Source organism: Carlito syrichta, unplaced genomic scaffold (assembly GCF_000164805.1).
Source record: "Carlito syrichta isolate Samal-C Ts95f unplaced genomic scaffold, Tarsius_syrichta-2.0.1 Scaffold301610, whole genome shotgun sequence".
Classification (NCBI taxonomy): Eukaryota; Metazoa; Chordata; class Mammalia; order Primates; family Tarsiidae; genus Carlito; species Carlito syrichta.
Genome location: NW_007245706.1, coordinates 259,301 through 281,163, shown reverse-complemented (window position 1 = coordinate 281,163; position 21,863 = coordinate 259,301).

Sequence of the window (21,863 nt, the reverse complement as noted above, 5' to 3'; positions counted from 1 at the left end):
AACAGCTGCCCTGATACAATGAACTTTCCTGCAAAGTGTAATAGAAAACGCTCTCAGCTGCCATCTCTGCCCACTGAATAAACAATTTAAAATCCCTAATTGAGGACCCAATGAGTCATAAAGTGCTCAAATGAGTGTTGTTTTTGTTTCTACTCTATATTACAGGCTCTTTGAAGTAATTCTGGTCACAACCTTATTCTGTTTTCAAAGCACAAGGAAATAAATGGAAAAATAAATCTTTTCTATTAGCCACTCAGGGAGCTAAATGGCAGGAAAATTTAAATTTAGAAGAAGTGACACAGCAACTCAGAGCATGTGACACAGCAATCAAAAATACATTAGGAAATGGTGAGTATGCCTACACTTAGACAAATGGGCATAGACCTAGGCGAATGCTACACACAGTTATTAAAAGACACTCACTCGTTCCAGAGGATGTCACTCACTTGGAAACAGGTGGGTGGGAACATGTAATATTGAATATAGTTGAGTATGGGAAATTATGATAATGCAGTAAAAGTATTCATATTGGTTGTAATATAGAAGCAAAACATTAAAAGCAGAAAGAAAAACAAAAAGGATAGGCAGAATGCATGATAATCTGGCTCTTTTAGGACAGATAAACATTATAAAAGACTCATGTAAAAGATGGAGAAATATTTAATGTGAAATACTAAAAGGAGAGGTATTCAACGGGAGAATTTACTGTAGAGGAAGAGGGGAGTATATCAGAACTAGTTGACTGAAATGGAATGTGGCAAGTTGGTATTCAGAACATATATTAGATAATAGAAATCCCTGCAGGAGCACTTCCAGGGCCTCTGTCAACTTACATCACTCCTCTTCTCAAAACCCTCTCATGGCAGCCCATCTCCCTCAGAATAAAAGTCCAAATTCCTCCAATAAGACTCTACACAGTCTTCTCCCTTACCTTTCTAACCTCATCTTCTGACTTTCCTTCTTGTTCACTTCTCTAGATGCACTAGCCTCCTTTTTTAGGTCTCAAACATAACAATTCCAGTCCTACCTCAGAGCCTTTGTACAAGTGTTCTCTCTGCCTATTGGGATATGCCCATAACTCACTCCTTCTTCTACAAGTCTTCACTCTCATATCACCTTCTCAGTGAAGACTGCTGTCTCCACCCTATCTAAAATTTCAGTCCTTTGTCTGATCACCCTGACCTATTTTTTCAACTAATATTTTTTACCTTCTAACAAAATGTATAATGTATATTATACTTATCTTTGATTTAACTCTTCCCTTTCCCCACCCTAAACTAGAATGTAAGCACATTGAAATCTAGAATTGTGTCTAACTTTTTTCATTGATATACCCGAATCATCTATCTAGAGCAAAGCCTGATGCATCATAGAAGTCTACTAAATATTTATGGAATCAACGAATGAATGATCATGTCTTGTTCCTCTGTTGTCATCAGCATCAACTATAAAATGTTTGTTGAATAATTGAATGAATTAATAAAACTTTATGAGTTTGACTAAAAAAGTCTTATATCTGCTGAGATAAAATTTTAAGTTAACCTTGACTTTGGTCAAAAGATGTAAATAAAAATATTATTCAAAGGCCAATTAATTATTCTTTCTAGCTACTGGCACTTATAGTTCATTTTTCAGCTGTAAAATATGTTATAATCAATCTCTTGATTCCAACAATTAACTTTCTAACATCACTTTCCTAGGCTGGAATAGAGAATTTTATTTACGTAAAATTTGTGATGTGAATACAGGTTCGAGGAAATAATTTGTGGCCTGGCTGAGAGTGACCCAGCCTAGATGAAAGGGAAACTAATTTAGATTTTCTTCTTTCAATTTCAGTGATTCCAAATAATTAGCGATTCAAATTTATATTTTTGAAAAATTATAAGTAATTAAATGTGTAAATACTTATCATAGCCATAAAATATTAATAAATGAAACATCATTTTCAAATAAGACAATGGAATGTATAAAATTATGATGCATATCAATGAGCTAGAAATGTGTTAGAATAAAATATTCTAAAAAAGATTTGAATATATAAGAACTTAAATTTAATGTAAGAATGTATTTTTAGCTGCAGTGAGTTCAAAACAACCTTGGTATTCTGACCTTTTTCAAAACAAATGAATCACACATGATCTGAAAAGATGACTTTTTTCCAGAAATGGCTCAGATTCTAGCCATGCTCCATCATTACTTCATGGCAAAAGAGGATATTGACAAGTAGTGACAGTTACTCTGACTTTGCCACAAAATCCATCTTTTTGGATTGATCAACATTTTTCTTGTACTTGGGCCATGAATGTGGCTAATTGGCTTTGGCTATGAGATTGGTCAGCCCAGGTATCCCTAGGTCATTTTAAATAAGATTTGCCTTTAAGTGTACTTTCTTATAGATGAGTTGTGACCAGCTACAGTGATTCAAGGTTTGAGATTTTATTTTTATTCTAAACTAGCCTGAAGTGATTCCCCAGATTTACTATGAGCTTGAAAGAGATCCAGGTAGCTATTACTTTGACCATGGACACATATAGATTTCATGCTGCTTTTCTCTTGGAGGGGTTGTTACTTAACAGAGATATCTATTTTCTTTCCAAAACACTATACAATCAAATGTATCAATACATATTTATGGTTTTAATAGATTATTTATTTTTATAGCTTTCAATCACACAGGAGAAATTCTTACAGAATATTAAGTGAAAAGTGCAGATGACAAAAACAATTGATTCTAATTTTACAAAAATATTAAAAACTTCAAAACTTTGACTTTGATTACTTAGTTTTATATTATGATGTCTTGATTTAAATATCAAAAAAATCATCTCATGCTGCCATTATCACTATCATCATCATCATCATTATCATGCTCAGTTTCATTAGGTTCTCTGAAATGAAAGAGGGCCTCATTTATTGCTAGTTCCTTCTATAGTCAATCTATGGAATAACCCAAGGAAAAGAGAGCCTGCTCTCTTACTGGAGAAATTAAAGCCCACAAACAAAGATATGTGTTTTTGGGCCCAAATGATAAATTATAAAGACACCAGGACAAGGCAAAGGGTGAGGGTGATGAAGTTTTCAAACATTACTCCACGAATTGAAAATACAAATGACAGAGATCATGACGGCAAAAAACATTTTAATGCAGTAAAACCTTGTGCAAAAACTAAAATGTGATAGTCTGCTTAATATAAAACCTTAGCACATGATAACACTGGACCAATATTTCCTGTACAATTGAAGAAGGCGATTTAGAAAAGGGCTTTCTAACAGACCAAGATTTGGTTTAAGTAGACATGTTCTGTAATTTTTATTTACTATGTTTTAAACCAAATTCAATGCAATTTAATATTTTATCCTTAAATCTATATATTCTACAGCACTTCGAGCATGCCAATTGCTGTTTTGCTAACCACAATTCTTTTAGGAACACAACTCCTGAGATTAGAGAGATATTTCTGTAAAATCTATAGAAAAAACAAAATATTTCAAAACTTTACTAGTTTTTATTTATAGATGGGGAGATCATAAGTAGTTTTTATTTACCTTTATGTATTTTAATATTTTCTAAATTTTCTAAAGTATGCACTTCTTATTTTCATAATAAAAAACAATACTGTTTAAAAGTGACTGAAAGGTTCCAGGTTATGAAGAAAAAGAATTTCTTGGTTAGTTGATCGAATTTTAATTTGGAAGTCTTTGCCTAAAGTTCTTATTAGCTTGTTTCTTTTAGGAATTTCTTGGTTGACCAAGAATAATTTCATTTGGTAAAGGGAAAGAAGCAAATGGATGAAACCACTAAAATGGCTTAATTTATTTCACCCAAGCTGATTTCTTAGAGGAAGTAGGAGGAGAATGGAGTGGAAAGGACACAGTTCTGCTGAGGCCAAGTAACTAGAGATTAACCCTTTGTAGACCTAAACTTTTTAATTCTCCCCTCCGATATACTCTTGCTCCATTCAGTTCCACTTCAATAAATTACATCTATCCATTTCAGTTTTCCAGCTAGAAATGGAAAAGTCATTCTTTTTTTTTTTTAATAAAGATATGGTGTACAATTCAGGGTTAGGTATACAAACGTTGATTATGCAGGTATCCTGTTGATGAAGTATGCAGTTTCCCTCAACTGCCAATCCCAACCCCCTCCCCTGACAGTTTCCCACTACTGCCAATCCCTTTCTTATAGTATTATAATTGTACAAGGTCGGCTTATGAGTGAGAACATATGGTACTCTGTTCTTTGTTTCTGTGATAGATCACTGAGTATGGATCGAATCCAAATTCATTCAAGTTGCTGCAAAGTCCCTATGTTTGCAACCTCTCTGGAAGACAGTGTGGTGATTTCTGAAGAACTAGAAATTGACTTTCCATATGACCCAGCATTCTCCTATTGGGAATATAACTGGAGGAACTCAAATCATTCTACAAAAAAGATACCTGCACACGTATGTTTGTTGTAGCTTTATTCACAATAGCAAAAACATGGAACCAACCATGTTGCCCATCGAGACTGGACAGGATAAAACAATGTGGTACATATACACAATGGAATATTATGCAGCCATAAAGAAAGGAAAAGCCATTCTTAACACTTTCTTCTCAAACATTCTTTATGTCAAAGTCATCCTAACCCTCCACTAATGAACAGATGAATGAAATGTGGCATATCTCATATTATGGAATATTATTCAGCCATAAAAAGGAATAAAGTATAATACATGCTATAACATGAATGAATCTTGAAAATGTCATGATAAGTGAAGAAAAAAAGACACAAAAGGCCTTATATTGTATGATTTCATTTATATCAAATATCTAGAATAAGAAAATTCATCGAGTTAGAAAGCAAATTAGTGGCTGCCATGGGCTGGGATAGAAATGAATGAAGAAGTGCGTTAGTTTGCTAGGACTGTCATAACAAACTACTAGACATTGGGTGACTTAAACCAAATAAATTTATCTTCTCAGGATTCTGGAGGCTAGAAGTCAGATTAAGGTGTCACCAGGACTGATTTCTTTCAAGGTCTCACTTCTTGGCTGTAGATAGATTCTTCCGTTGTATCTTCACATGGTCTTTTCTTAGCCTATGTCTGTGTCCTAATTTCTTCTTTTTATAAGGGTACAAGTCATACTGATGGATTATGATGACCTCCTTTTACCTTAATTATCTTTTCAAAGGTCTCCAAATAAAGTTACTTTCTCAGTGAATGGGGGTAAGGACTTCAACATATAAATATTGGGAAGTAATCAACCCATTAAAAGGAGTGACTACTTAATGAATATAAGTCTTTCTTTGGGGGCAAAGAAAACATTCTAGAAATAGTGATTCTATAGCCATTACCACTAAATAACACCAAATTGTACACTTAAAATAGTTAAAATGGATACATTTCATACAGTATATATTTTACTACAATAAAAATGTCATTATCCAATCCTGTTGATTTTATCTTATAAAATGCTTCCAGTCATGTACATCTCTACTTTACCATTCTAACCTAAGCCGCCATTACTTCTTGCATAAAATTGTCAACAATTTCTAACTACTCTTATGTCTCCACCCTTGGTCCACTCCTATTTTTACTATGCCCTGAAGGTAGATGGTTTTTTTGGATTAAAATCTTTCAGTGGTTTTTCATTTTATTTAAAATCAAGTCCAAGATTTATAGTTGTGACTTCAGGTCCAACATGCTCAGGTCTTGGTCTACATCTCAGCTCTGCTTTATTTGCTCTAATGTCAACCTGTTATCTTTCAATTTTTGACAGTTTCAGGATCCTTCTCATCTGCAAGCTTTTGCATATGCTATTCCCTTCACCCCACTATCCTACTTGCTCTCATTGCCTACCTAACATCGAATTATCAGTCTTACAGTTTATTTCATCAAAATGCTTAGAACAATAAAAATTAATTATTAATTTATGTTTATCTGTTTAATGTTTGTCTCTTCCACAAGACTATAAGCCCTATAAGGATAACAACCATGATTATTTGATACACATCTATTTCCTCAGGATATAGAATGGCAGGCAGTACATAGAAGGCACTCAGAAATATTACTTAAAAAAACAAATAAATTAGTTAAATGATAGAGTTAGACTAGAAGATTTAAGCAGCTCTATCCACGTAGAGATTATGTGGCTTGTAAATAAATTTAGCTTATTTTCCTTAATTTCAATGATTGTTTAAAACTCAAAAAGCTGACAGAATAGCACATATGAATCTCATAGTTCTCTAGTGTGGTGCTTAAAAATGTCTAAAACACACATTAAGGACTAATTCTTGCTGAAACAAGAGCAGGATCCAGTAAAGATATCACTGAATACTAACAAAATAGAATATACAATATATTTAATTAATAAAATGAGAAAATTTACTTTAGTAAGTGTATTAATGAAAAAAGAGAGAAGATAGAAAAAATAGAAGTAAGAAAAAAGATCTTATAAGAAAAAATAAGGAAAATAAGGAAAGAAAAGTGAATTCAAGAAATCTTGACAAAATACTATAAACTAGCTTGCTAAAAAATAATAAAAATTCAGGATTCTCCTAGAAGGCATAAATTACTTTAAATGACTCAGAAAGAGGTAAAAATTGAATACATAAAAATATTTAAAATATAGTTCTATAAGAGACATCAGCTCAAAATGAATTTATATTCCAGTTTCAGTCAATCTTTAAGGAATAATTACTTTGTTAAACTTTCCAGACATTAAGTGTTGAAAGCTTTCAACACCTATTCACTCATTAAATTAAGCAGCATAATTCTGTTGAAAAAAATCCATGAAATAAAATTTTAAAATATTGAAAATATAGATAAATTTTATTTATAAACATAAACACAAATATATTAAGTTAAATATTTACAAGTTAAAATTGGTAATATTTCCAGAGAATAATATAAATGTTCAAATAGGATTTATTCTAGAAGTGTAGTAATGGTGTAGCATTGGGAATTTATTAATAAATATCACAGATTGTTATCATTCTAAATTTACAGATTTAGAGAACATTATACAATTATTACAAAAAGGCATTTATTATTAATCAATGCATTTTATTAATTTTTTGATTGACAAATAATAATTGTACATATTCATGGGACACATAGGGATGTTTCAATATATAATATGTGGTGATCATATCAGGGTAATTAGTCTATCCATCCTCTCAAACATTTATCATTTCTTTGTGTTGGGAACATTCAGTATCTTCCTTTTAGATATTTGAAAATATTAACAATAAGTTATTTGGCTTTAGTCATCCTACAGTGGTATGTAACACCAGAACTTGTATCTAGCTGTAATGTTATATCCTCTCCCTGTTTCTCCTTTCCCTCTACTCTTTCCAACCCTTAGTATCCTCTGCTCTACTTTTTACCTCCATAAGATCAACTATTTTCTTTAGCTTTTGCAGATGAGTCAGTCAGAACATGTGGTGTTTAACTTTATTTCCTGGTTTATTTTACTTAACATAATGTCCTCTGGTTCCATCAACATTGCCACAAATGACAGGTTTTTATTCTTTTTTATTGCTCAATAGTATTCCATTGTGTATATCCACTGCATTTTCATTATCCAGTCTTCTATTTTTGTTTTTAGTTTTTAGTTTTTTTTTTTTTTGACACCTAGGTTGTTTACACATCTTGGCTGTTGTGAATAGTGCAGCGATAGACAGGTACAGATGTTTCTTCAATATAATTCCTTTCCTTTGGATAAATTCCTGTTAGTGGAATTGCTGGATCATATGGTAGATCTATTTGTAGTTTTTTGAAGAACCTCCATACTATTCTTTATAGTGGCTACACTAATTTATATTTCCACCAACAGTGTACAGGAGTTGCCTTTTCTCTGTATCCTCACTAGTATTTATTTTTTGGTTTCATGATAATAACTATCATAACTGACTAATAATATAGCACTTGTGATTTTGATTTGCACTGTTCTGATGATTATTAATGTTGAGCATTATTTTCACATATTTTTCACTATTTGTATGTCTTCTTTGAGAAATGTCCATTCAGATCATCTGCCCATTTTTAATAAAACTGTTTGTAAGTATATTTTGCTATTGAGATGTTTGAGTTCCTTGCTTATTCAGGATATTAAACCCTTGTCAAATGAGTACTTTTCAAATATTTTCTCCCATTCTAATTTCACCCTGTTAATATTTTGCTATGTAGAAGTTTTTAATTTGATATAACCTCATCTATTTATTTTTGTTTTTGTTGTTCTGAGATCTTATGCATAAAATATTTTCCCAGACCAATGTCCTGAAACATTTTTCCCTAGTTTTCCTTCTAGTAGTTTTATAATTTTGGATTTTACATTTAGGTTTTCCATGAATTTTTAACTGATTTTTGTTATGGTTGTAAGATGGGGATCTAGTTTAATTCTTCTGCATATGGATATCCAATTTTCCCAGAACTCTTTTATTGAAGCAACTTTTCTTAATGAGTGTTCTTGGCACTTTTGTGAAAAGTAAAAATGTAAATAAGTGAGTTACTTTCTGGGTTCACTATTTTGTTTCATTGGTGTGTGTGTGTGTGTGTGTGTGTGTGTGTGTGTGTGTGTGTGTTTTAATGATAGTATCATGATGTTTTGGTTAGTACAACTTTGTAGTATATTTTAAGGTCTGACAGTGTGATACCACCAGCTTTGTTAGGATTGCTTTGGCTACTCAGGGTCTTTGTATTTCCATACGAATCTAAATTTAAAAAAAAATTACCTCTGTAAAGATTGTCATTAGTATTTTGATAAGGATTGCATGGAATCTGTAGATTGCTTTGGGTAGTGTTGTCATTTTAACAATATTAATTCTTCTGATGCATGAACATGGGATTTCTTTCCATTTATTTTTATTCCATTTAATGTCTGTCACTGGTGTTTTATAGTATTTTTTTGTAGAAGTTTTTCACCTCCGTTGTTAAATTTATTTCTAGGTATTTTATTTGGTTTTTTTGGAGCTATTATAAATGAGATTACCTTCTTGATTTCTTTTTCAGCTAGCTCATCAGTCATATATAGAAATGCTACCAATTTTTGCATATTAATTTCATATCCGGAAACTTTATTGAATTTGTTTACCTGTTCTAAGAGATTTTTTTTTGTTTTTGGTAGAGTGCTTAGGTTTTTCTACATATAAAATCATGTCATCTGCAAAGAAGGACAATTTGACTTCCTTCTTTCCTACTTAGATGCCATTTATTCATTCTCTTGCCTAATTGCTCTGGCTAGAACTTTCTCAGTACTGTTCTGATAAAAGCCAAGCTAAAAATAAATAGGTTCTTTCTTAATTAATAAAAAGAAAAAAGCTTAGCAAACATTGTACTTAATGGGGAGATAAAGAAGCATTTTCGTTAAAGTAATGATCAAGACAAAATGTCTAATTCTATCATGACAAGTAGAATGAAAATCCTGATCACAATGACAAGGCAAAAATAAGATAAAATAAAAGAGTGTTAGAAATATAAAGTAAGGAACTCAAACTTTTACTATTTGCATACAATAGAATTGTCTGAGGGAAGGAATGAAATAGTATTTAGTAAATCAGACTGATACAAGGTCAAAATACCAAAAAAATCACACACACACACACACACACACACACACACACATATATATATATATATATAAAAGCAGAGAATTAATTTAAAACAATGAAAGAGAAACAATCTAACTCAATATCAATAAAATTATTAAACACGCACATGAATAAAGTTGTGCAAAACTTTTATAGGGAAACATATAATTTTGCTGACACCCACATAATAAAGCCTGAATAAATAAGCCTTAGGATAAGAAAATTCAATAGTTAAAAGAGTTAATTAAATCCAAATAAATCTATAAATTAAATGCAATCCTAATTAAAATCACAAGATTTTAAAAGTAAAGTTATGATTATAAAATTCATCTGCAATAGAAAACATGCAAGAATATCCTAAAAAATTTAAGCAAGATGCAAGAATAGCAGTGGAAATGTAAGTAAGGAAGGGGTGATCGTTCTTTTTTTTTATTTTTTTGAAAGCAGCATTTATTGAGAGAAAACCTCCCACAGTGGGAGGGGAGCTGAAGGGGTTGCCCAATCATTCTTTTTAAAAATACTTTTTCTTAGAGAAGAGAGAATTCTGCTCTTTTTTGGAGAGAGGTATTATTAGGGCAAATACTCTGAGAAAACCAGGTTTGGTTTGGGAAGTTAAAATTCTCTTATTTAAGCTGGATGAGTAATTGCTTTGCATATCTTACTTTCCCTACAGTTAGATTCTCAGACCTATATTTGTAGGGAAGAAATGGAAAACTTCACTTTGGCCCTAGGCCAAACTATATTCTCTTATATATTAGAAATTCCATATTTTGATTGGATTACTGGACACTGCTCAGCCAGTATAAGCCTGATGATGCACATTTCTATCTTTATCAGACTCTAAGTATCTATAATTTTGAGAAATCAAGAGAAAAGGATAGTAAGTAATTAGGACTCCCCCATCTCCAATAAGAAAGTTGCTTATAAAACCTTAAAACAAACCAAAAAGCAAAAAGACACCTGTTAATTTAAAATAGAATAAGTAGAAAATTGAACTTTGATTCAATTTTAAATATTTGAATTTCAAATTTAAATGCAATTTTAAGTATCAATTTTAAATTCAAATTCAATTTGAGTTTTAAAGTAACAAGAAAATGGTGTTAAGGTAACCTGTCCTTCATTTGTTTTAAAAATTTACATCACTACTTCACATAAAATAGCTTCCAAATGATTAAATAATCAATTACAAGCACAAAAATCTACAGATTTATTAAAGGAAAATACAGGAGATTAGTTTTTACAATGTGAAATGAACAGAACCTATAAAAAACTCAAAAATCATTACAAAAGAATAGGTTTATCTAGTAAAAATTAAAGACTTGTGCACAAGAAAAAAAATCCATCAGCAAAGCTAGAAAGCAAATAACATATTGGGAGAAAATACTTGCAGCAAACACAACAGAGAAAGGAAAATCATCTAAGGAATCCTATAGTTCAATAAGAAAAAGCAAATAACTGCAGGAAAAATGAGCAATAGTTATAAACTGGAAATTCTTTGAAAAAATACAAACAACTAGCACACATTTGAAAATGTACTTAAACTTATTTAAATTATCAGGATAATTCAAATCAAAAGACCAATGTGCTATTCTCAGATTAGCAAAACTTAAATGTCAATAATGGCTGGTGCTATTATGTAAATTGGTGCTCTCATGATCTATTGGTCAGCATTTAACTTGGTTCCACCTTCCCAAAATCAATTTGACATTATCTTTCAAACTTAAGATTCATATATTCTTTGACCAGAAAAATCCCCATTTTGACCAGAAAAATCCTTGTTTTCTGCCACAATGAAGCCCTTCCTAGATTCCAGCATTTAGCATGTGAGATCACAACTCACATTCATGGTAAGTTCAGTCAAGAATGTTCCAAACAATTCTTAGCTTCTCCATGCATGTTCAACTAAACGTTCTGAATCATACTTCCAGGAGACTGGGTCAGCAGGGGCTTCCAGTCTCAGCTCCAGTCCATAAGAATACTTACCCATAATCATTTGGGCAAAAAAGGTCAGGAGCTTCGTTGCCTGCTGTGTTCCAGAAAGTAATAGAAACAAGCGAAGCAGGGAGAGTAGGAGTACATATGTGAATGGTATGTGTCCTGACAAAAGGAACTCACACATATATATGAGAAATCTCCTTACTTTTAAATGTTGGTCCACTACTTTAAAACAAGCAAAATAAAGCTTGTGGGAGCAAAGAAAACATCTTAGGGCCCCCCCTCCAATGGAATTATTTTTTGGAGGGTAGGCTGCTTGTAGTACAGAATTTCCCTGCTAGGTAAGTGTTCTAGGAATCCATAGGCATCAGTGTAAGTTAGCCTTGTTGTAAGAAGTTGCATTTGGTTTCAGTGAAATTTTTTTTTTGGTAGATTCTTTCAACATGTTTGTCCATTTCATGATGGATGATTTAGGAGCACACTAGCCCATACCGCGCTGTGTGTTCAGCAGTTTTTGACCCCAAACAGCATGATCTCTGTGCCCTACCCTCTCTATTCACCTGATCTCCCCCCAGGCAACTTTTCTTCGTTTCCCTGTATCAAAAAAGTCCTCAAAGAGGAACATTTTGCCAATGTGAAAGAGGTGAAACAAAAAATAGTAGAAAAACTGAAAGGCATCAAAATCAACAAGTTCAAAAGCTGTTTTGAGCAGTGGAAAAAACATCTTGATAGTTGTATTGTTTAAAACAGAGAGTGCTTTGAAAGTGAAGTTTAAACATGTAAGAATAAGAATAAATACACACATTTTAATAATGAATTCAGATGTTTTGTTATTTTTTGAGATCTCCCCTCATAATTTGGTTCATGGACAATTTCTTGTTATAGTTCCAATTAAATCTTGGCCACCAGTCCAATATTACCTTAATTTGTAGTTAGTTTATCCAAATGGTTCCTAGTGTGTTCACCTGCCCACACATCTTATGTAAGACCACTGTAACTCACTGGAGTATCTCAAGACACTGAATTTCCAAAAGCAATGGGTCTCAGTATGGTCTCTTTTCCTAGATGTATCCTTGATTCTTCTGAGGATGTACATATCCCTTCTCCAGTGACAAGTCTGCATTCCAAGGGAATGGAGGTAATGGTGAACAGCATCAAACCACTAAAGATCCTAGCATTTTCCCCTTAAATTTGAGTGCCTGGTCATTCTTTTATTACAAAGTCACTTAGGTGACTCTTCTCAGAACAATATAAATCTGCTATAACCTCACTTCTCTCTTCCTCCAGAAAGAGATGCATCTGATAAATCATGCACCAGAAAAAAAATGAAGTTCTTCCTAATAATCTTAATCCCACGATGACTAGTAGAAAAGCTATATATTTAATGGAACGTGGACACATAGCAAATAGAAAATGAGTTCTGCCTTCTAACAGAGAAAATGTTAAGGAAACACAACCTCCCACTTAAAGACCAAGGTTACTTTATGCAGTTAGGAGAGTAGACACTGTTTTCATAGAGTAATGAACCACAATTTTTCTGCCGCACAGAATTCTAATGCTGTCAACTATGGTAAGACAGATTTATCCTATTTAAAATTATATTTTACAAAGCAAAACAGATATAACTTAGTAACTGTGCATCTAATTGATTTAATTGCATCATTTATCACATGACTTAAGTGAGCTGATGTTTTCTACTCTGCTTCACCCATGTAATTCTTGTAATGTAAGAGCCGAGACATGGTGCCAGGCATGAGCGAGAAATCCTCTCTCCTGAGGAAAGATATCATTGGAGTGATGTTGGCTTTTGGTTCCAGTTTATTGAAAAATCAATGTCCATTTGTGCGACCAACACATATGGCTTTCTTCCAGGCTGATGATGGCTTCGGGAGGCTGGCTATCACCTAATGAAGTCAGATCAGCTTACCCAGCACCCGAGTTACAGTTGGCAAAGTGACTTTGTCATTAAAACACAGTTTATCATTCCTGTTGGTGTTTTTCTTCCCACTTCACTCCCTCCTCTCCATTTCTCCTGAAGCTACAGTATTGTTTTTCTCTCATACAGATAACAGACCAGTGGCTCCAAATTTTAACATTTCAAAGGGGCTCAGTCTGTTGTTTAGTGCTCAAAGGATAAACAACTCTCTCATGTGTCAGAGGTAAAAAACATGCATATATATGTATTACTTATATATACGTATACTGTGTCTTACTAGTCTTGACTCAAAATAGATGTTTTTATAAGTCAGAGCCAAGTTTGTAACAGGCTTAATTGAAATTCGTCAGTTTATTAGTCGTGGGTAAATCAACAAAGTTAAGGTTGTCTAAAGTGTTGATACATTCCAATAAACAGAGTCCAGCTCACATTTTACATAGAGCCTTTAAAAAATTAATTGCCAGTAAAGTAATACCATTTCCTCATTATTAAACGTAATGACAATCTAAAAGCAGTGCTCTTTTTTTCCCCCCAACGTTCTCTTTTCCTGAAGAATTCCATCAGAGTGATAGTCGTTGGCAACAGAAGCTCTGGCAAGGCAATTTTTTTTCTCCCTGAAATCTGCCAAGAGTAACAAATAATTCTGTTAGGAAGTGCCAGCTCAACCATGAAGCATGGTTACTGGGCTCTTATTTGGCTCCATCATGTGAAGACCGTCCTATGCAAGGATACCAGGAGCTCACAGAATCAATGGGAGGCTAGAGAACCAGGCATAGACATTGGATTTGAACAAAGGCACTTCTATGTCAAGAGGGAGTAATTCAAGGTCTTTTATCCAAATAGGCTAAAGCTACTACTGCTGCATGCAAGACAAGATGGCTGCATGTTTCTCTGTTTCTTGCTAAAAAGTCAGTCTCTGTTGATGGGGCCTGGGACATTTGCTCCTCCTATGACTGATAATGCTCCAAAGAGAAAGGATGCTATCTCTTTGATTTCTTCCCTCAAGAAAAGGGGAGTTGTTGGGCAACTGTCCCATATGACAGTTGCCATTTACAGTCAGAGGAGTAACACCTCAAGTGGGAGGTTGTGAATGAAAACAGCCAGAGGATGGTCTCTCAAAGTGTTTGAAATACCCAGGACTTATAGTCAAAACAAAACACTGGGAGCAACAATAAATATATGGTCATTTGTGTTCAGCATTTTTATAGAGTTGAAATCTAAAATGAACATTTAAAGTTTGCAAAGACTTTAGCAGATCTGAACTAATGAATATTTTAAACCGAAAATGATCATGGACATTTTGAAGGATTCAAGCTTCCTGCAACCTTGATCAGAGAAAGAATACAGTCTACTGAAAGCAATACAATAATAAAATACACAAAATAGTTCCTAAAGGAAACATAATAAACAGGTAAATTAAAGGGGAATAATCTAGTTAGGAAGGAAAATTGACAATTAAAATCCCAAGATTAGGATAAAATATAAACGAGACATAAATTCAGGTATATATCCCCAAACAGTTTTAGGAGGCATATAGAAAGTTTCTACATATACATGGAAATTTCTCTTTTTACATAGTATCTTACCAAACAACTAATCTGTTGCTCCCCTTGTAGTCCTTGTTCAGAGCAGTATATTTGATTCTGGGCAACAGATTCATTTTAAGAACTCTCAAGTGAGAGAAATAAAGGAATCTACATCTGTGGAGTGTTCATGGAGTTTTATACATTTTTGCATGTCAAATCATTTAATTTTCAAAACAGACCTTCAAGATAGCTGTGAGCTGCTCACATTACAGATAATAAAGTTGAAACTCAGAGAAATGTACGAGCTTTGCCCAAGTTCACATGAAGCAAAAATTGATTTTATGTGAATGTGTATGTAAAAGAGTTATATATAGTCATCGTCCTTATGATCTCATTTTCTGCTGTACAGTATGACTTCTGGCCCCATCACCTATGTAGAACATCTCCAACAAAGGTTAACAGCAAATATTCAGGTGACTGAATTCAACGGATGCTTTTCAGACATCATCTAACATCAAGCCCAGCAGCATCTCGCTCATGGTACAATTTTCTCCTTCGTAAAACACTGTCTTCTACAGGTCTCCACATGTGAGTATTCTTCTCCCTCATTGACCTTTCCTGTTTTGTTCCTTTTACAGTGTTAGCCACTCTTGCCCATGTTCCTCTCTTTTTATTCTTTTGGGTATTCCTGGATGATCCTAACCAGACTCATCTTTAATAGCCATCATGAAGCAGATATCTTAATGAATGTATCTCTAGACCAGATCTCTAACTTTTAAATCCAGTCTAATCTACACAATGACCTATTTGATATCACTTCTTGGAATATCAATATTACTTCAAAATGAAAATTTCAAAAACTGTGTTTATAACTGTTTTCTGCCCCTGCACAAACAAATAAATATTTGATTTTTTTCCAGCATTCTGTCACAATAAATAGTACCACCATAAATCATATTTGGAATTTTACATGTATGTGCATGATTAATGTTTGTTAGTTAATTATTCATTCAGCCAACATATTAATGATGCATCTCTTATCTATCCTAGCATTGTTCAAAACAGTGGAAAAATGGCTGAACTAGACAGGCAGAATCCCTATTGTCAAGGCTCATACAATCTATGAAGGGGTAGAGAAAATAAGAAATAAAAAGGGTTGCATGGTACAGTGTGGCCCAGAGGACTGCTTTTGCTAGGGAAGCCTGCTGATGAAGAGGTACCAAATAATTTGAGATTTGGATGATGAAAAAGGAATAGCCACATGCCATTCTTGAGGGGGAATATTCCAAATAGAAGGAGCAGCAATTGTAAAGATCTTGAGGTCAAGATGAGCTGAGCATGTTCCAGGAACTAAAGCCATTGTAGCCGGAGAATGGAGCAAAAGGTTGGTGGAGGGAGATGGGGCCAGAGTGTTCTATAGGACAAAAATATTCACATCAGATCTTTGGGGGTAAGAAGGAAGTAAAACAACAACAAGAACAACAAAAAGAAGGCTGAATTAGCAGTTGAAGAAAAAGTTACTCTTATTAAAAAAATTAAACAAGTACTAATGGAAAAGTTCCAAGTAATGAAACTGGACTGGCATTTACTCACTCTCGATAACTACTTTTCATACAGCCCCCTTTTAAAGGGAAGATTACAGGCAAGATTTGGTGAACTTTAACTGATATTTCTGAAGTCACTCTATGATGAAAGGGCAAAAACGAGTTCAGGAAATAGTGAGAAGACTGGAAATTTTGTATAATATGTTCCTTATATGCAAAATATTAAGCATAGAAATTCTATTGACATCTAATTGTTGGCATGTGCATGCTGACAAGTGTTACCAAATGCCTTCCTAAATATATTGGGGGTGGTGTGGAAAGAAATGTTCCTCTGTTGCCTAAATGGTGAAAGCAGCAACCTATTAAAAGAATTATTCTCAGAGGTGGATGCTAATTGATTTTATATGCATGTCAAGAAATCAATCAATGGCAGGCTTCTAGCAAAATTGCACAGTAAAGAATAATATACGAAGCAGATTCTTGTCAAATATGGAAAGCATCTGCTCTTATCACTGGAAATGTCTAGTTTAATGACCACACAGCTGTGCTTTTTACCAGTTTGTCACCTGCAAACTTCAACAAGTTCTCATTCTGAACACTTATAGATGCTAGTATATTCTTTCAAAAGGAAACTAATTTTGTAATTTCCTAAGTTTTAATTGTGTTTTATTTATATAAATGTACAGGGTAACAAGTGCAATTTTGTTACCTGCATAGATTGTCTTGTGGTAAAGTCAGAGTTTTCAGCATATTCATCATCTGAAAAACCTACATTATACCCATTAAGTAATTAAAGTGAAATTCTAATAATGTGAAAGTAACAATTTTAAGGTGTACAATCAATGGCATCTTTTACATTCAAAATGATGCACAACTACCACCTCTATCTAGTTTCAAAAAGTGGAAACAACCCAAATGTCTAGCAAGAGGTGAATGAATAAACAAAATGTAATGTAAAGTTGAACACTATTCAGCCATAAAAGGTATGAAATACTGACATATGCTGCAATAAAGACAAACCTCAAAACACATGCCAAGTGAAAAAAAATAGACAGAAAAGGTCATATATTGCATTATTTCATTAATATGAAATATCCAGAATATGTTTTATATGATAAATGATGCTGAATTCTCTTTTAAAAACTGAAATTCTGTGATAGTAGGAACTGTACCTTATTCATCTGTATCATAACATACAGTTCCTGGCACAAGGAGAGAAGGCCCATTGTATCAATCAAGGTTCTTATCAGAGAAATGTAGAACAACAGGATTCGCGCACGCGCGCACACACACACACACACACACACACACACACACACACACACACGTACATAAGTATTTTATTATAAGGATTTGTCCTCACACAACTATGGAAGCATGAGACACAGTGTATGTGAAGTTCAGCAGTTCAGTTTCTATGTTTGGTGCTGGAACCTGATGCCCACAGACAGGTGGCTGGGAAGAAAAGATGGTCTTGGGATCATCTTTTCTTCCCAGCAAGGACAAACTAGAAACTGGGTCTGAGTTGGAATGAAATGGAACTCTTACGGATCCTCAACACCCTCAAATTTCCGACTTTGATGATGATCAGGGTTTTCTGCAGGAGGAGCTGGTGCCTCTTTGTCATGGAGTTAACTGCACATCTGTGTCAGGAGTCAGAGAGCCAGAGCAGGATATACAGCAGGATCTGAAGGAGCTGGGTGAGGGAGCTGGTTACTGCCTCCCTTAAGCCAGGAAGCCAGGGGGTCAGCACCAATGGCATGAGTTTCAAGGGCAACGGTGCCTTGTACGGTGCCAATCTCCAGAAGAAGATAGCTGGAACTTCATTTCCACTTCCACAGTTGATCTTGAACTGATCACATGAATAAAAAGTAGATCTGGGAAATATAATTCTAGTGTTGCTAAGTGGATGGATTGCAAATTTCTCTCAAGCACTAGGGAGACTTATAGAAGAAATGAGTAAGCAAATGCAAAAAGCAATGTGTTGCCAAGCATTTTGGTACTTCCCTTGCCTGGAGAGTGTGCAAGGTACCTTATACAGACCAGAAAAATGGATTGGGCACTTTACCAGCATCCTTGTTTCATTATATCTTCACAACTCTGTGACATAGTTACAATTTTTTTATTACTATTACAAAGATGAAGCAAAGAGGCACTTAGACTTGACAGCAGGTAGCTGGCTGATCCAGAAAACCAAATTTCTTTCTTTCTTTCTTTCTTTCTTTCTTTCTTTCTTTCTTTCTTTCTTTCTTTCTTTCTTTCTTTTCTTTCTTTCTTTCTTTCTTTCTTTCTTTCTTTCTTTCTTTCTTTCTTTCTTTCTTTCTTTCTTTCCTTCCTTCCTTCCTTCCTTCCTTCCTTCCTTCCTTCCTTCCTTCTTTCTTTCTTTCTTTCTTTTCTATCTCTCTCTCTTTCTTTTTCTTTCTTTCTTTCTTTTCTCTCTCTCTCTCTCTCTTTCTTTCTTCCTTTCAGATATAGGGTATAATTAGGTATACCTATAATTTGTTTTTGTGATTAGGCAGAGAAGTGGTCATCATACAGGTAAAGTACGGGACTCCTTTGGTCCCTACTTCACCTGATTTGACATTAGGTACCCTTATTGATGTTATGTGCCTCCTCACCCATTTCCCTGGCTGTGTCCCACTACTGCTGAACTCTTTTATAGTACTATGATAAATGTTCAAGGTCCGCTTATGAATTAGACCATGTTATACTCAGATTTTTGTTTCTGTGATAGATCACTGAGTATGATAGACTCTAAATCCATCCAACTTGCTGCAAAGTTCATAATTTTGTCCTTCTTTATGGCTGTGTAATATGCCATCAAGTATATGTACCACATTTTTTAATCCAGTCCACTTTCAATGGGCAGCATGGTTGGTTCCATGTTTTTGCTATTGTAAATAGAGCTGCAATAATCATGCGTGTGTAGGTGGTCTTTTTTATAGAATGATTTCATTTTCTCTGGGTATATTCCCAGAAGGAGGAGTGCTGGGTCATATGGAAGGTCGATTTTAGATCTTTTAGGAATAGCCATACTGTTTTCTACAGAAGTTGTACTACATTACACTTCAACCAACAATGTAGAAGCATTCCCTTTTCCCTGCATCCGCTCCAGCATCTGCTGTTTTTTGAGTAACTAATTGTGGTCATCCTGATAGGTGTTAGGTGATATCTCAGTGTGGTTTTAATTTTCGTTTCTTTGATGATTAGTGAGGTTGAGCATCTTTTTTAAAATTTGTTTATTTATTATAAAGCTGTAGGGTACAATTCAAGGTTAGGTATACAAACAATGATCATGCAGGTAAACTTGTTGATGAGGTATGCCCCTCCCTCCCCTAGCAGTTTTCCCCAACTGCCAGTCCCACCCTCCTTCCCCTGACAGTTTTCTGCTACTGCCAATTACTTTCTTATAGCATTATAATTGTTCAAGGTCACCTTATGAATGAGAACATATGGAACTCATTTCTTTGTTTTTGTGATAAATCACTGAGTATGATTGACTCCAAATCCATTCAATTTGCTACAAAATCCATATATTTGTCCTTCTTTATGGCTGCATAATATTCCATTGTGTATATGGACCACATTTTTTTTATCCAGTCCAGCTTCAATGGGCAACATGGTTGGGTCCATGTTTTTGCTATTGTGCATAGAGCTGCAACAAACATACGTGTGCAGGTTCTTTTTTTGTAGAATGATTTGAGTTCCTCCTGGTATATTCCCAATAGAGGAATTGCTGGGTCATATGGAAGGTCAATTTTTAGTTCCTTCGGAGATCGCCACACTGTCTTCCAAAGAGGTTGTATTAGTGTAGTAGCGTTCCTTTTTCTTCACATCCTCACCAGCATCTGTAAGAACCTTAGAAAATGAAGGAAACACTCTTATGGAAGTTGGAACTGGCAACCGATTCCTGATCAAAACCTGAAGTGCCCATACTATAAGAAATAAGATAGACAAGTGGCACCTCATTAAACTGACAAGCTTCTGCAAAGCCAAAGAAACTATCAAGAGAGCAGGAAGACAGCCCACAGAATGGGAAAAAATATTTGCCAACCATGTATCTGACAAAGGCCTAACATCTAGGATCTACAAAGAAATCAAATGCTCCAAAAGGAAAAAAACAGCTCCTTTAAAAAGTGGGCAAAAGACATGAATAGACACTTCCCAAAAGAAGATATACAGGTGGCCAACAGACACGTGAAAAAGTGCTCAGCCTCACTCATCATTAGAGAAATACAAATCAAAACCACATTGAGATACCACCTAACCCCTGTAAGTATGACCATCATTAATAAAACAAACAACAACAAATGCTGGCGGGGATGTGGAGAAAAAAGGAGGCTGAGCATCTTCTCATGCATCTGTTGATTGCTTGTATGTCTTATGAGAAGTGTCTGTTCATATATTTTGTCCACTTTTTAATAGAGTTGTTTGCTTTTTTGTGTTCCTTTCAGCACATTTGAGTTCCTTGTAGAGCCTGGATGTTAGACCTTTGTCAGATATATAGTTGGCAAATATGTTTTCCCATTCTGTGAGCTGTCTCCCCAATTCCTTGATGTTTCTTTTGCTTTCCAGAAGCTTTTCAGTTTGGTGAAGCCCCATTTGTCAATCTAATATCTTATGGAATGGGAATTTGTGGTTTTGATCAGAAATCGGTTGCCTATTTCAATTTCTGTAAGGGTGTCTCCTGTGTTTTCTAGGGTTCTTATAGTTTGAGGTTTTACGTTTAGATCTTTGATCCATTTAGAGTTGATTTTTGTATATGGTGATAGGTATGGGTCCTGTTTCAATCTTCTGCATGTGGTCAGTCAGTTTTCACAACAGCATTTACTGAATAGGTTCTCCTCTCCCCTGTGGTTATTGCTGGAGGCTTTGTCAAAGATAAGTTGGTTGAGAAATTGAAGTTTTGCTTCAGATCCCTGAAGCAAAACTTGATCTTTTGCATTTCTGATTGTGTTTATTTGGGCTTTTTCTCTCTTTTTCTTGGTCATTCTGACTAGGGGGTCCATCAGTCTTGTTTAGAAAACCGAATTTAGATCTATCGCATTACAAAGTCCATGCTTTATCCATGGTGCACACTGTCCCCCACATCCACATCTTGATCTCCATTTTGTGGCTGGTGAAATTTTCTACTTCTCTTCTTGCCATCTTCCTCCTTTTCCAAAAAAAAAAGGGAGTGGGGCATCCTTTTTCCCTCATGTAATTGTTATTTTAGGTGATCCAGCATTGAAATTTGTACTTTTTAGTGGTGCCTATTGAGATGGTCTGAAGCTCAGCATCAGTAAGTGAGGCCTTCTCTTTTTTCCTGACTCTTAGGAATCAGTTGTCCTCTCCTTCCTGGTCTC